The sequence below is a fragment of the Myotis nattereri genome (genome assembly GCF_964212035.1).
Source record: "Myotis nattereri genome assembly, chromosome: 4".
Taxonomy (NCBI): Eukaryota; Metazoa; Chordata; class Mammalia; order Chiroptera; family Vespertilionidae; genus Myotis; species Myotis nattereri.
The window spans coordinates 46,217,633-46,231,854 of record NC_138079.1 but is presented as its reverse complement, the minus strand read 5'-3'; the positions used below and the strand labels follow the sequence as shown (position 1 = coordinate 46,231,854).

The following is a 14,222-nucleotide window of genomic DNA, read 5'->3' as shown; positions in this document are numbered from 1 at the left end:
GATGTTTCTCTCTCCCTCTCCCTTCCTCTCTGAAATCAATAAAAATATTTTAAAAAAATAAAAGAGAGAATTAGAAGAGCTATTTTGAGATCACTAATATGTTATTTCAAAGAAGAACAGAAGAGTGTAGTAATAAGGGGCCTGCTGAATTTCCAAGTTAATTAAAATTGAAGTAGGCTAGAAGGGAAGGACAAGTTACATGTAGACCTACAAGAGATGGAAATAATTAGATAATAAATTAAAGTAGGTGTTTAATAGACATGCAAATTTTAAAACAGAATTGAAGGAAAGGGCAGAATTTAATTAAAGAATGGCCAAACATTGAAAACATGGAGCTTGGTTATAAAATGTTATCTTGATTGGAAAAATTGAGTTTCATTTTACTTACATTTTGGTGAAAATAAAGGGAATAATTCAGATAGACAATGTTCAAAATGTTTTAATTTTAAAAATGATCATGTTCTGAATTGTTAGTTTTAAGGGACATACATGCAGCAGGCATTACTCCCAGAAGTATCTGAAAGTGAATTTGACTAAAAGGGCTATGTAAAAATGTAGGTTTTGCTTGGACAACTAATAACTAATCATGAAGTATTTTAAATAAATTTTGTAATCTCAATAATTAGGTTTAATCCCTATTTGTACAATAAAGCTGCCTGCAAGCATTCTTCTATAAGGTAAAACTGTACTTGGTGTTTTACTTTCACTAGTTTTTAGAACACAAGTACAAAGCAACAAAAGTAGAAATCTCCGTGGAAAGAAAAAACAGGCAAATCAAAGCTGTTTTCTAATGATAGAATCCAGTATTTCCAAGACTTGTTGATTATATCTCAGGAATTGGCAAAAGCATATAACAATCTAAATTTAAAAAATATATCTACAGATATGTACTTTCATTACTCCAAATCCTGCCTTTTTTGGGAAATAGTTAATATAAGAAATTCAAGTATTTTCTCCTTAATTATATATAAAGAGTATCTTTTTTCCTTAGAGAAATGTTGACATTTTTAATGAGTATTGCCTTGCTATAAGTCTAGAAATGTGATGAGCCCTTGACCTAAAGTTCTTACCTGACGCTTGTGAGGGGAAAACTTCCATTATGTTATAGCTTTTATAATAGTTCCTCACCTATGTGACCCATCAATTAAATTTTTAGAGTACATTCTAACTTAGGATTTCCCTGAAGATCACTTTGAATATATATCCCATTCAGAGGTTCCCATGTATCTCATTAAGTATCATAACCCCCCAGAAACATGTGCTATTGGCACATCAAAATCAGCACCGAGATTCAAATTTCTTTAGAGAGCAGTTTGTGAAATTAATTTACCTATATGATACACGCCTGTTAAGGGCTTCACTCAACATCTGCTGGGTCATCTTTGCTAGACATTTTTATCTGAAAAAATAAAAAAAATATTCCTAGTAGTAGCATTTATTCAATCCCCTAGATTCTAATTCAGGCAAACATGAGATGTGATGCTCATAAAACACCCCATCCTTGAGATTTGTTCAGCTTAATGTTCTTCGGAATATTAATATATTAAAAGCTGAGTGTTTTTCACAGTTTGCATCTCACAAGTTAACCAGAGGCAAAATTCCGTAGTTTGAGGATGATGAATCTAGTTAAGTGTTCTCTGCAGATCCGTTACTTCTTGACATTTCCCCCGTGACCTCAGTGAGGCTGTTCTCAATTAGCTTTAAAAATGTCTCTCTTCCTATTTAGTGTTCTGCTTCCTCTGCCTTTCTTTTGTATATTAGTAAGTTTTATTATCTCCTTGACCCTCCCTTCTATAACCTCCCCGTCTTCTTCTAGTTCCTTTATGGCCTGTACTCCCAAATTTGGATAACTACACCTCTTTGTGATTCAGTTCTCTGGATGAAATGGTGACATTGTAATTATTATTCAGAGGTTATATGTAAAAGACCCAGTTTGGTTTCTCTTCTCCCTCTTCTCTCTAGTCCTGGCCTCTCTCCTGAATTTCAGATTCCCATTTCCTGGCGTCAGCTACACACATTTAATGGCCTGTGTGTAAAAAGCAATATTCTAAACTTTCTTTCCCTCTGCCCTTATGTAATCTCACTCTTGGTGGCATTGCCCATTTCCCTGTCAGGCATAAGACGCCCACGTCACCTTTAATTCCACTCTCTTCTTCAGCATTACCTTCTATAATCATTTGCTTCTTACTCTGAAACATTGTTAAGCCCATTCCTACTGTGTGTCCCAACTGGCATTCTGTAGTAGCAAAAAAGTTTTGTGTTTGCACAAACTTTTCTTAGCTCGTTATAGTTTAAAAATGGTACTCCATGAAGGCATTGGACTCCCATTACCCTTTCCTTGCTCAGTTAATCAAGATAAACTTGGTTATGCCTGAGGAACAAGCCACATCGAAATCTCAGTGATTTAATGCACTGCAGAGGTGAACAGGGGATTTCTTCTCATTGTAGACACTTAGGGACCCAGCTAACAAAGGCTATATTTCAACAGTTGCTTCTATAGTCACCAAGGCAGCATGAAACAAACATGGTAAATCACTCATTAAATCTTAAAACATGTATCAGAAGTGACACATATCACTTATTATGCTATTGGCCAGAGAAATTCACATGACCAATAATAACTTGAAAAAAAAAATAGAGAAGTGCAATCCTGCCATGTGTCTGTGAGGAGAACTGGAATATTTGTGGAATCGTAATGACTCTATTTTGACAATTATAAGGACTTCCACACTGGTTTTCTTGCCTGCATTGACATCCTCTTCCTCAGACTCTTTACAATAAAATCTCGCCATCATAATTCTATTATTAAAAAATTTCATTTACTTGTTTAGTGCCTGTTATTGTTTGTACACCACATTTTACAAAATTGTAGCATGAACTGTGCACTTTCATTTTGCATTTAATAGGATTCCTTGAAGATTTTTGCATAAACTAAATTGCTTTCATATTTTTAATTTAATTGGCAATATCCTAGTCTACTTCATAGCTATGTTAAAGGTACTGTAAGCATTCTTCAACTTGTGGGAGTTAGGACTATTTCAGGCATTTTATGTTTAGTCTATACAACATTTTAAAAAGGCTGACTAAGTAAGGTTAAGCTAATTTAAAGACTGATGTCCAATCAGCCTTACACAAATCAGATATCTTATCCAATATCAAAGCTTATTAATGATTTCAAGAATACAAGTAGTCAAGAGGCACAGGTGAAACAAGGCGAGTTTTAGGATATTGAGAATAGCTCCTCAGGTCTTTCTTTCCTGCATTGGATACACACTCTCTAACCCAGAAAAAGAGATGAGGTTTCTAAGTATGGTACATGGATTACCACGTGTAGGGGAAATATTCAGATAACTTTATCTTTATGTAGTTGTGTGGCTTATACTACATTTGCCATAGAGCTACACCTTATAAATTCACAGATTGTAGATTTGTTTAGCAAAAACCATCATAAACTAGTGGCATCCTGCTAAAAATATTCATAGATAAGGTTTCTCCTCCTCAGAAAATATTTGCTAGCAGATTTAGTTACCAGTATGTTTACAAAGCACGGAAACATCTACCTTCCTTTCTTTCCCTTGGATCTTACCCCTGATAAAAGGAGATAAATTGATTACAAACCAATTGTTTAGCTGATTTCTATACAAGACTCAAGTGGTATATATTTGGGAATTAGTGTTCATATTCCAGATTATTTCTTTGAGATTTAAGATACAAGCAATTAACTTTCTTCATTACCCAAACAAATATACATATATACATATATACTAGAGGCCCGGTGAATGAATTCATGAACCAGTGGGGTTCCTTGGCCTGGCCTGCGGGATTGGGCAGAAACTTGCTCTCCAATACCCCATGAGGGGTCCCAGATTGCAAGAAGGTGCATGCCAGGCTGAGGGACCCCACCAGTGCACAATTGGGGCTGGGGAGGGACGCAGGATGTTGGCCAGCCAGGGAGGAACTGTGGGAAGGCTCCAGGGCATGTCTGGTCAGTCTACTTAGTCCCGATCCGCCAGACCCCAGCAGCAAACTCACCTACTGGTCGGAGCGTCTTCCCTGTGGTGGTCAGTGCACATCAGAGCAACTGGTTGACAGGTTAACTGCCTGCCTCCTGGTGGTCAGTGCACATTATAGCGAGCGGTTGAGTGGCCTTAGTATATCATTAGCATATTATGCTTTGATTGGTTGAACAGCCGACTGGACACCTGGATACTTAGCATATTAGGCTTTTATTATATAGGACTAGTAGCCCTCACATGAACCTGTGCGTGAGTAGCTCGCTGCCGCTTGCCTCAGCTGGCCACACGCCCACTGCTGTGGGTAGCTCACTGCGGCTCGTAGCTCGCTGCCCAGCCCTCCTGTAGCTCTCCACCACTTGTAGATTGGTTGTAATGTTATGGTGTAATGGATAATTAGCTTATTCCTCTCTTATTATACAGGATATATATATATATATATATATGTATATATATATATATATACAGGATATATATATATGTATATATATATATATATACACACATATATGTTTTATCCTTCCCCTGAGGATATGTATTTATTGATTTTTAGAGAGAGTGGAAGGAAGGGAGAGAGAGAGAGAGAGAGAGAGAGAGACATCAATGTCGGAGGGAAATATTGATCCATTGCCTCCCCAAGCACACTGATGGGAATTAAACCCGAAACCTAGGCATGTGTCCTGACCCAAATTGAGCTTTCAACCTTTTGGTGCATGGGATGATGCTCCAACCGAGTCAAACAGATATGTATATATTTTAAAATGTTCTAAAACATCCAACTTTACCTCACTTAATGTCTGAGTGCCTTATGCTTGATAAATAATCTTAGGTTTACCTGTGAAGAATAATTTTAGTGGAAGTCATGGAAACGGAAAGATCTGTCACTGTCTTTCTCCATATAACAAAGTATTTCCAGTTTCTTTCCCATTATCCCAATACTTTCAAAAGAAGTAGTTTTCTTACTATCAATGTGTAAATAAATAAGAATGCCTGTCTGCTACATTGGCCTAATTTGGATTTAAGGATTTTATTTTTGTCTCTTTGAAAATCAGCTTGAGTTCTGTTATAATAATTATATGACTAATCACTGGTTTAGTTAAGACAAGTATAATATATCACAAAAGTGTGTAGCAAGTTTATTAATTTGGATATCTCAATAAAATATTCTAAATCTGATATCTCATCAAATATTTACATATATAAGATAATATAGCTATGATTCTTGTTTTGAAATGACATTTTTAACAACTGGGGAGAACGCATGCCTTATTTTTTGCTTACTCATAAATATTAGTGCATTTCTATGTCCAGTTTGGTTTTTTGAAAACAAATATGCATCTTTACTTTATAATCAAGATCTTTATAATCATGATTAATCCCTGAGAAAATTTGAGCTCACTAGATGGAATGATTAATTAATACTCTGCCTTTTTTTTAAGGGTGATTTTACAGACACATCTTTAACCTCAGATACAAATCATACAACCTTTATAATTCATATTCTAAATAAATGCATTCAAGAAAATTAATCCCTGAATGTAATCCTGATTGCAGTCACCTGGTTTTCCCTAATCTTTCAGGCTTCTGAGAGGATTGTACCAATATTCTAGTAGAAATCCCCCAATAAAAATAACAGTGAATAAAAAATAAACTTGATGTTTAACAGGACTGTTCTTCACATTAAGAGGAAAAAACAACAACAGAAAGTTGAACCTTGTACATTATTTTCTCTCCCTTGGTATACTCCATAGATTTAGAAAGGGCTTGTTTTTCTGTCATGACAACACCATGTGCTTTAGTTGCTCTCAGCTTGGCTATCAGCCCCTGTTCATTTTGTAGTTGGTTAGAGGATAAATTTCCAGGGCTCCTTCACATGTTCCAGCTAATGGAACTCTCAGCTGAGCTGAGGTGTGCTAGGAGGATGCTTGTATTTCCTTTTACTGCTTGCAGCTAAAGTACCTCAATCCCAATGACACAATAGCTTCCTATTGCAAAGATTTTACTAGAGATTTGAGGCTGCCAAGAAGAAGTAAAAATGACACAACAAATAAAAAAATAAACTTGATGCTTAATAGGACTGTTCTTCAAATTAAAGGGGAAAAAACAGAAAGTTGAACCTTTTACATTATTTTCTCTCCATTGGTACACTCATTCCAAGACATCCTCCTCTATCTCAGTCACCGTCATTTTCTTTCTTGCTCTGAAATCTAACCCTTTGTTTAATTCTCCCATTGCAAATCTCATGCTTTCAGGAGATGGCAGACATTTATCCAAGAGTAAGAGATCAAGTTCATTAGAAAACCTTGCCAGGCAAACAAACAAAAAAGCCACCTCGCTAAGCAGTTCTCACTTTAGGCTATATGATCACATTTTGGGGCCTAGTACATTTAATTCACTGATGTTTGAACTTTTATTATATGCAATATAAGGATTTTTCATCTCTTTCCAAAAATTGTTAGAAAGGATGAGGAAGGGTGGTTATTCTTCTGGTTGCATGTGACTGGAAAAGGAAAACAGGACAAAGAAAAATAATAAAGTAGTCAGATTGAGATGAAATCTGGGTGAAGTCTGTGTTTAAAATGTTTGCACACTTATAGCTTAGGCCTGCATAGTATCTATCTTTAGGGCTGCGGCTGTTTATAAAAGACGCTGGACCATCTCAGCACTGTCCACCTGAACAAAGACTTCCTCAGAAGCAAAATTAACTCTTGTTGCAATTTGCTCTTTAGACAGAGGCCTGAGTCTCTCCATCAAGCAGGACACTGTTGGGAATTAATTATTCTGGAAATCTTACAGCCCAGCAATCTCATTCCTTCCTGGAAACTGTAATATCTCCTGTGACTACTGAACTGGAATCTTGTCTGGCTAGTAGTGCTCTTCACTAGTCCGTGTTCTCATTCAGCTCTGCTTGTCTGGTCAGCTCAACATTTTTGCTGCTCACCTTTCTCTTGAAAAGGAAGGGACCCCATTCCATGACCCACGAATTTCATGATATGCTCATCATCTTCCCAAACAACTCCTTTGTCTTAACACAATATCTCTAAAAGGACAGTACTTACTGTGGATGATTTTAAGTGGTGAGCAAACAAGACATCAATAACCTTGAATGACGTAGGCTTGCATAGAATGTTACTTTCTTGCTAATACTTCTTTATTCATTCTGTACATATCAATAAAAATGGCTCTATGTGTTGATGATCATTAACACTTCACTAACATTTTATAAATATACTAGAGGCCTGATGCATGAAATTTGTGCATGGGGCTGGGGGGGGGGGTCCCGCTCAGCCCAGCCTGCACCCTCTCCAATCTGAGACCCCCTCAGGGGATGTCCGACTGGCAGTTTAAGCCCAATCCCGGGGATCGGGCCTAAACTGGCAGTTGGACATCCCTCTCACAATCCTGGACCGCTGGTTCCTAATTGCTCACCTGCATACTGGTCTGATCGCCCCTAACTGCCCCACCTGCCAGCCTGGTCGCCCCTAACTGCCCCCTACTTGCAAGACTGGTTGCTCCTAACTGCCCCCCCCCACCGGCCTGATCACCCCTTACTGCCCCCCCCCCACCAGCCTGGTCACCCCCAGCTACCCCCCACTGGCCTGGTTTCCCCTAACTTCCCTCCACTGACCTGGTCACCTCTTACTGCCCCCCCCTCTGCCAGCCTGGTTGCCCCCAACTGCCCTCCTCTGCCAGCCTGGTTTTCCCTAACTGCCCCCCACCCCCCCGCCAGCCTGGTCGTAGGAAGCCACCTTGTGAGTGTGTGAGGGTCAATTTGCATATTACCTCTTTATTATATAGGATATCAAAATTGCATATATGCATTTAGTATGTGACCGCACTGTAGTACCACCTTTTTTCAGATCTAGAACTCATTTAGTTTCTTAAATTACACCTGCTCTTTCATCTCAGCCCTTCAATTCCTTTCTCTTTCAGTTCCTTGAAGCCTTTTACTAAGCCAAGACCACAAGGTCCATAATCAAAACCACTCTCTTGCACACATTGTCATTTTCTTTGGCTCACTGTGTCTGAGCTTTATACATATAGAAAACACCCAACTTTGGATTAATAGTATCATCATCCTTTTCTGCTAAGCACAGCAGAAGAAATAACACACTACACAGACATTGGGACCATTACAATTTCCTTGTCTTCAACCCCAGCCAAGCATCAACACTACCTAGAAATCCACTGATTGCCTACTCAGATAGCTCCTATACCCTCCAATGATACTTAAAATGCTCCTGCTTCATTTCCTATCACACTGCCTCCTGATATCCTTTCTACTAAGGAGACAGATATATACTTTGGAAATAAAAACCATCCTCCAGTAACTTCACCAAATAGCTAATCCTACACATCCAGTCATTCTTTGCTTAGAACTCCTATTAATTTCCCATTACCTTCAGGATAAAGTCTAAATCCCTAATCTGGCTTGTAAGGCTTGTCATATCAGTCTCTGCTAATCTCTCTTTCTCTCCTATCAGTTTTTGTCTTGCACTTCAGGTTGAAATTATATTGCATTTGTTTCAGCTCTACAAATTAGCCGTGCTTTGAGTATTCATACATCATGTAACTCTCCTCTGCCTGGAGGCATTACCCGATAACCGACCTCCTGTGTTATCCAACTTCTGTTTATCCTGGAGACCTCAGCTTTGGATGGTGTTATTCTAGAATGTCATAACTGAGTTCCCAGTATTGGATTAGTTAGTTCTACATTTGCCCAGAACCCTCTGCACTTGCCTTACATTAGCACTTATTTCATTATGTTGAAGTTTTCTATTTACTTGTCTGTAATCTTCATTGGCATGTAAGATTCTTGAGACCATTGATTGTATTTTGGTATGCTCACTGGACCCAGTGCCTGGCATATAGAAGCTGCTTAATGAGTTTCTGAAGACTGTCTGATGTTATAAGTTCAAAAGGGCATTAGAATAAACTAGACCTGTTGTTCATGATGAGAAAAACTATCCTTGTTCTCAACTTCAAAGATACCCCTTCTTGGGTCCTGGAAACATAACTATTAATAGTAAATAAAGCAGAGTGGTGTTTTCTTTTTCTGAAGTCTTTTTACGTAGGTCAATAAGATAACAGCAAAATATAATTCTATAAAAGTACTTCTGTATTTATCAAAATTATCTTATGTGTTTGGGTAACTGTTGTTCTGACATAGTGCAGGGATAAATAGAGCTTTGGGTCAGTATTTGCTAAGTTTAATGTTTCATTGCCTGAAGAATCCTTGGAAAAGTTAGCCATTTAAATTCAGAATTATATTCTGTCAGCAAAGAGTACTTTATTGCCAGGCACTTGGGATATATCAATGAATAAAACAAAGGTCCATGTCTTCATGGGGCTTACATTCTAGCAGGGCATCTTGCTGGCAAATAAAACAAATAAACAAACAAATAAATTTGTTATTTTAGAAGATGGTAAATGCTATTGAGAAAAAATATCACTGTAAGGAAAAAATAGGAATATTGGGATCGAGTGTATGGTTTGCAATCTTGAGCAGCAGGGGCCATGTAAGATCCCAATCATTTCATTGTTTTGCAGCCTAATAACAATAAATCATTTTTGTGAGTATTCATTCATGTATCCTGGCTTAGAGCCACTGAGCATTTTGGAGGTAGAGATAACAGCATCTCCTAATGAGTTGGATGCAAGGTGAAAGCATACATAAGCTTATGCTCCCAGGGGCAGCCTAGACAGAGGTAGGAAAATTGAGAGGCCTGATGATCACAAGTGTCTAAATCAAAGGCTGCACTTTCCAACCCAGAGGTGGACGAAAGAGCTGAGATTCTTCGTAAAATTTTCAGGTTCCCCACTAGCACATATATCAAAGAAAATTTGGAGCCCTCAAGTTCTATGGCATAAAGTATTGTCAAATTATTTTATCCAGAAAAGCATCAAAGCAATTGTAATAAAATCCCTACTACAGTTATGGGCGTAAACCATATCAAGAAGATATTTAATCTTGAACAATATGGTTATCCTTGAATAATCAAATTAGAAAGGAGTTAGCTGTTTGACAATCTTTCATCAGAAATCAGCACATTCTTCCTATCAAATTACTACTGTGCCTTGTACAATGATGTGAGGACATTGTTCAGCGGCTTCTTTGGAAATTACAATGTCTAAACATTTACAACTGAATTCTTAGCACTAAATAACCAATCATAAATCTTTTTATTTTATTGTTTGTGACCTACTTCACTTAGAAGCATAATTTATTTTAAAAGGCTTTTTGCAGAAAAAAAAAATCACACTAAAAGCTGTGCTATATTGACCAAGTGGCAGCCACACATTCTGTCACTTCTAGTAAATTATTGGTTACTCTGAAAATATTTTATACTTGATAAGCTGATCTCAAAGAATGATCTACTATACTTTATTGTCAACCTATATTTAAGTAGCATGTTGGTAATAACTTCTCTAATTAATTATTTAAAGTTTTCATTTATGAACTTAAGACTTCTCTACTGAATATAATTTTTTTGCACTATAATATTTCACCTAATGGAAATTGTGTTGGAAATAAGAAAGGGTAATGGCAGAAATAACCTGAGGCATTTTGTACTGAAGATGTGAACCCCAGCTTTCTAGTCCATCTGGATGGTGACATCCGATCACTTTAATCAGCATACGTTATTTGGATCATGGTAACACTATAAATATTAAATCACAATGCAGTCAAGCCTGCATCATTGCCACTTTTTTTAAATGACTGTATAACCATAGTCTTTGTAGTTTTAAATACAGTGTCCAAGTTCGAAGATAGTGCTTTTTAAAGTATAATATTTATTTTTTAAAATTATTTTCCTCAAGTGGAGGAAAACTTAAAGGCTTAATGACTTTTGTGAAGGAAACCTTGCCTTTTTATGAACTATAGTTAATCTTTAACAAAATTCACCACCAATTTTACCACTATTTCCTGTCTAGGGAATACACTGATTACAGAGCTTCATAACTAAAAATTGCCCATCTATATTCATGTGATTAATGTAACATGGAATTTACAAATTGAAATGCATAATGCTGGAAAAGTAGGAATAAAGGTTTTTATAGTAGTGCAAATCTGTGCTGCATGAATTAAATACTTTCTCTCATGGGTTAGGAAGTGAATTGTGTTTAATAGCTCAACATTTTTAATTGGGTTTGCAGTGATAAAAAATTGTATAACACATTTTAAGTGGATTTTGTGATTTCTCAAATATTTAACTACCTACTACATTTCCTTGTCTACTAAAAAGCATACAGACAAGTACTTTATATAAAAAGGGATGTTACTATTTCTAAATGGCTTTTTGTTATTTTCACTGACATATTGTGTATCTCTAGTCAGAATGTTCATACAGGAACCATTTTATGATACATGATTAAACAAAAGGACTTCTAAGGTTAGCAAAATGACAGTACACCATTGAGAATAAATAGCACCAGAGACACAAATCATGGAAAAAACCTAAACATCCCAAAGACTTCAAGTAAATCTGAAAACATGTATATTTTCTCAACAGGTACATTTTATATATTTTTTCATTTTAATATCCCCTTTATTTTCTCTGTTTTTTTCTCTTTTTTTTCATAGATTCCAAAGGAATTGAGGTTGCTGAACAATTTGTTACTCCTTAGGCCAAATAAGTCTTCTTTTGGAAGCAAAAAATATTGGTAGTTTCTCCAACTTGGCTTTTCCTTTAGATATGTGAAAGTGAGTCTGTAGATAAAGTAAAAGGATCCATCACAATGTCCTTTTGGGATAAAATGTCACTTAAAGAAGAACACTTCCCTAATCTGCATTGCCAGTATATTCAGCTCATAAAGTTATAATCATTTTCCATCCACTCAGCAAGTATTTACTGTGTACTCGGAGATTTATAAAAACAGGGTGAATTACAAAGGTAATACAAAACAGAAATTCCATGTTTTGGGATCTTGAAGTCTATTCAGGATAATAAAATACATACGTGTTAAATAGTTCATTAATAATACAAAGCAATATGTTAAATGCTACAATTATTTCACTTCCCTGCTAAATTCCTCCCCTCCCCCCCAACCACTTTGGCTGCTGCTTTCTCTGGACCATTGCATTTTCCACATGTCCATTAAATGATGGCATGTCTTGAGCCTTAGTTTTGGATTCTCTGTATCATCCACAGTCTTTCAATAGGTGACTACCTCCATACCCCTTAAATTTCGCCCATAAACAAGGTGACTACATTTACATATCGAGGTCAAACTCTTTTTTGCCTTCTTAATACTTCCTCTTGAATAACAAACCCAAAATCTGATTCATGATCTTCACTTCCAATTTAGAACCTCTGCCAGTATTTGTGTCTTAGGGAATGACACCAACATTTATCCATTAAGATGTGAAATCTGGAAACCTAATAGTTCTTCTTGACCTTTATTTCTCAATTCTGTCTACTTCCCTCGATGTCTAGGAGCCTACCACTCTAATCCAGGCTTCCTATCATGCTTCGCCTGAGCTAGAGTGACGACTCTCAACTGGTCACCTATGCAGATCCTTTCATAACATTGTGTGTACATCACACAGGATGATCTTTAAAATTGAAATTCCGGCCCTGCTATCCTATTCCTTAAACATCAGTGTACTGGGTGGGCCAAAAGTAGGTTTATAGTTGTGAGTACACAAAACAGAGTTTATTTTTAAATTATATTATAATTTCTTAATGATTGTATTATTTTTATATGAACAACTGTAAATGTACTTTTGCCCCACCTTGTATGCCATAAAGCCATTTTTTCTTCTCACGACCTGTGACAGTCTGCCAGTCCTGGGCCCAGTCCATCTCTGTTTGCTATCTGCTCCAGCTCTGCTGGCCTTCATGAAGATCCTTGTTTCTTGCCCTGGTTTTCCTACCACAGGCCTATGAGTATAAAACCCAATTACTTTTTACCTTAGATCTTCCTGGTTTTTAGCTCTTACCTTACACATAGTTTTCTTATGGAACCTCCTCTCAATAGGTTCTCGGGACACATGATTCATTAAACAGTTGCATTTCTATATGTGATTATTTGCTTGTTGTCAGTCCTGCCACTTGACTGAAGTTATCATGTGACTGAAGTTACATGACAGCGGGAAGCATATCTGTTTTGCTTACTATTATAACTCTAGTATACTTACCACCGTGTCTGGAATAGGAGCTTGAGATGTGAGATGAATGATTGTGTGAATGAATGAATGAGCAGTGGCTGTGATAGAGAAAACAGGAAATTGTTGAAGGAAATAAGAATAGATGATAGGGAAGAATTAATGGAGGATATGAAACTTGAGGTAGTCTTGGAAGGAAGTGAGATTCGGAAGAGACAGTGGGATTAAGAAAGGCATCCTCGCCCTAACCTGCTTGGCTCAGTGGATAGAGCATCGGCCTAAGGACTGAAGGGTCCCAGGTTTGATTCTGGACAAGGGCATGTACCTTGGTTGTGGGCACATCCCCAGTAGGGGGCGTGCAGGAGGCAGCTGATCAATGTTTCTCTCTCATCGATGTTTCTAACTCTCTATCCCTCTCCCTTCCTCTCTGTGAAAAATCAATAAAATATATTAAAAAAAAAAAAGAAAGGCATCCTGCAATGGGGAACCATATACCATATGAGTAAAATACTAGGAATAGAAATTTTCTTTAGGTTGAATAATGATAACTTTTCAGGCAAACCATTTTGGTTCCTTTTTTGTAAACAGTGGAGGTAACATTGGCCATATAAGATTAGACCAAATTTATGAACTTTGGAATTCCAGGCTGTAGGAGACAGTCGCAATAATGTAGTTTATTGAGTATATCATTACATATCCACTTAGGGGACTAAAAAGTTTAGCAATTATTTATTGTTTCTGATGGAAAAGCTGCTGCTTTCATAGAATAGGATACTTCAACTGAACTTTAAAAAAACAAAACACAGTATTTTGACCAATCTGTGACTACTTAGTGTTATTCTGGGGAAATATTTAGAAAAGCTTGATGATAATGACTATAATCTTAAGTGTTTCTATTCAGGTCAAGATGATAAAGCCCCTTACCTATTTCCTTAGTTTTAAAATGATTTCTTACTTTGTCAATATAAATTGATACGTGAATAATGGAATAGTAGAAGACACGATAGCTTCCTTATGAGACCTACATTTTCTATTTGACATAGATGAAAATGATCAAAAGTAAAAATGGAAAAGAAATCAATTGTTGCTCTTTCACATCT

General features: G+C 36.8%; 1 protein-coding gene across 2 annotated transcripts in view; it reads left to right on the top strand.

Moving 5' to 3' along the window:
• Positions 1-14,222, top strand: part of EDIL3 (EGF like repeats and discoidin domains 3) — a 410,871-nt gene that overhangs the window by 174,102 nt on the left and 222,547 nt on the right. The gene's annotated exons all lie outside the window — the stretch shown is intronic.